Here is a 2,510-nt window from a genome sequence, read left to right on the forward strand (position 1 = left end):
TTCCTTCAGTATCATAGACTCTTGATCATATACTGCCTTTTGAAATGGTTGAACATCAACTATTTCTTTTTGGTACAGTGACTCTGAATTCATTCCATCTTCCTTTTTAATAATGGAAATTTGTACAGTATTTTCATTTTATTATAAAAATGCACACACAACAAAGATTGTCACAGAGTCATTTCTTGGCTCTGTTTGCATTCAGCACTTGCTCTTGAGCAGCTCTCTTGGCCTTGACCATCTCGATTAGTTCCTTGTATCACTTCATGCAGTCTTTCTTTGTCCTGCCAGGCACTGCTTCTGCTATTTTCTCCCATCTTTCAGGTGTCTTTACTGGGTATGTTTTCAAAGTTTATTCCAAAAGCTTCTATTCTGTTGTCCAAGGGGTGATATCTGTGCATGGACTTGCTTGAATTTGTTCCAGCAGGGAAGAGGTTCACATCTTTAATGTGTGACTGCAGATCATCTTCTGACCATTTTTTACCGCAGTTCCCACCTCCGCCAGTTGCTTTCTCAGCATTCTTAGATGCTTGTCAGATATGAACCTCTTCTATTTTTCCAGAGCAGCCTTTCATACTTCTTTTGTAAATGATGTGAGTGTTTCATTCAAGCACTGCAAGCTTGCTAGTTCAAGTCAATCACAAAGTTTTATCACTTCTTCCATCATTTTAACCTGCTTTGCCTCATTGTCAGAAAAGTGATTCCAGGTCTTCCATGAATTTCAAAGTTTTTGTCTTTCCCTCCTAATGGCTTTTTTCTGAATATCTTTCTCCTTCTTTGCCAATAATGCTTGCTGTCTAACTTCCTCTTCTTTCTCTTTAGCTAATTGAGCAGCTTCTGATTCAGCTTGTCTTTGGTGTTTCGTAGCTTCTTGTTCCTTCTGTTTGGCATCTTCTTTTGCTTTCTTCTCTGCTTCTTTCTTGGCTTTTTCTTCTTCCTTAATTTGTTTTTATTCTTAGATCACACCTATATACATCATCAACCAGTGTCCTTATTCTGTTCATTTCTTCTTTTTTCCTTTGCACTCTTGTTATCCTATTCTGCTTTTCCAACCATCTTCTCTCATCACGACATTCTGCTTTTTCTTTTTCGTCTAAAAAACACTCTCTCCATGAATCAAAATTATACCAGAAGGAGTAAATGCATCTACATTTTCAAATGATGAATTCATATCACCAAGTTTTGGAACAGTTTTTTTTATTTGACCACCTTTAGTTATGCAGGTGAAGGAGTCATTATCCCCTTCTTTTAACTGGCTCACCAGCTGCTTTCCATTTGTCTGGGTGATGTTATAAAATCATTGCTTTATCTTCCAATCTTTAGGATCAAGTGTTTTCAACATGGAAACTCTTCTAACTTCAATTCTTCATCTTCTGATTCCTCAGATAACTCTTTCTTATCCTCCAGTTTCTGAAAATAGGCAGAGGCATTTGTTTCTCCTTTAAACAAAGGCTTCAAATCATCTTCTCACAGGTTCAACTTGACAGAGTGTAGAGGCCAAGGTCAGAGCATGCATGATGGAGGTGCCCTGGCCATCTGCAGCACTGAGTAGGAGCAGCATGATGGCACCTGGCCCAGCACCGAAGACGAGGCTGTTTACGTCCCAGGCGGAGGGTGTTGAGCGTTTCCCTTCAGCTCTATTTTGCCATTGGAGACTCGCACCTTGGCGCTACACCGCCCAAGGAACAACACATGGAGACCATCAATCCTTCCATCTTCTTTTGATGCCTTGTGCATTATTCAACATTTTGCTCATTGAATCAATCCCTCAATATTTCAAGTCAGGGCTTGAGAAATACTGGGTGTGTTCTTCCTTTTTTGTTTTCTAACTCCAGTGTTTGTACACTTCGTTATAATATTTGACTCTGTCTTCTGAGCTACCCTTTGAAATTTTCTGTTCAGCTCTTTTACTTCCTCATTTATTCTATATGCTTTAGCATCTCTATGCTGGAGAGCAAGTTTCAGACTCTGCTGACATCCATTTTGGTCTTTTCCTTCTTTCTTGTCTTCTTAATGACTTTTTGCTTTCTTCATGTATGATGTTCTTGATATCATCCCACAACTCTTCTAGTCTTTGGTCGTTAGTGTCTAATGCATCAAATCTGTTCTTGAGATGATCTCTAAATTCAGGTAGGGTATGTTCAAGGTTATATTTTGGCTGTCTTGAAATTGTTTTCATTTTTTTCAGGTTCAACCTGAAATTGCATATAAGCAAGTCATGATCTGTTTCGACGACCAACTCAAGACAACATGTGTGATGCATTGAGAACAAAGATCCAAATCAGGTGGAAAGTCCAGCTATCTGTATGCCCATACAGTGGGGATTTTACAATGTTGGCAAGTGTTGCATACACGCAAGCTCTTCATGAGATACTCAACAAATTCTAGAGTTCTCTAGCGGAATACATAACAAACTCAACAACAGCAACTAACAGTTCAGAAATCCTTAATAACTAATTTGTTTACTAGTATGTAAACATGGAGTCCTGGTGAGGCATGTGGGCTAATGC

At 38.9% G+C, this 2,510-nt stretch overlaps 1 pseudogene; it reads right to left on the reverse strand.

The window, feature by feature from the left end:
- Positions 1 to 320: 320 nt before the first annotated feature.
- Positions 321 to 2,510, reverse strand: part of LOC102829151 — a 68,783-nt pseudogene continuing 66,593 nt past the window's right edge.

This window comes from Chrysochloris asiatica, unplaced genomic scaffold (genome assembly GCF_000296735.1).
Source record: "Chrysochloris asiatica unplaced genomic scaffold, ChrAsi1.0 scaffold00299, whole genome shotgun sequence".
In the NCBI taxonomy this organism is placed as follows: Eukaryota; Metazoa; Chordata; class Mammalia; order Afrosoricida; family Chrysochloridae; genus Chrysochloris; species Chrysochloris asiatica.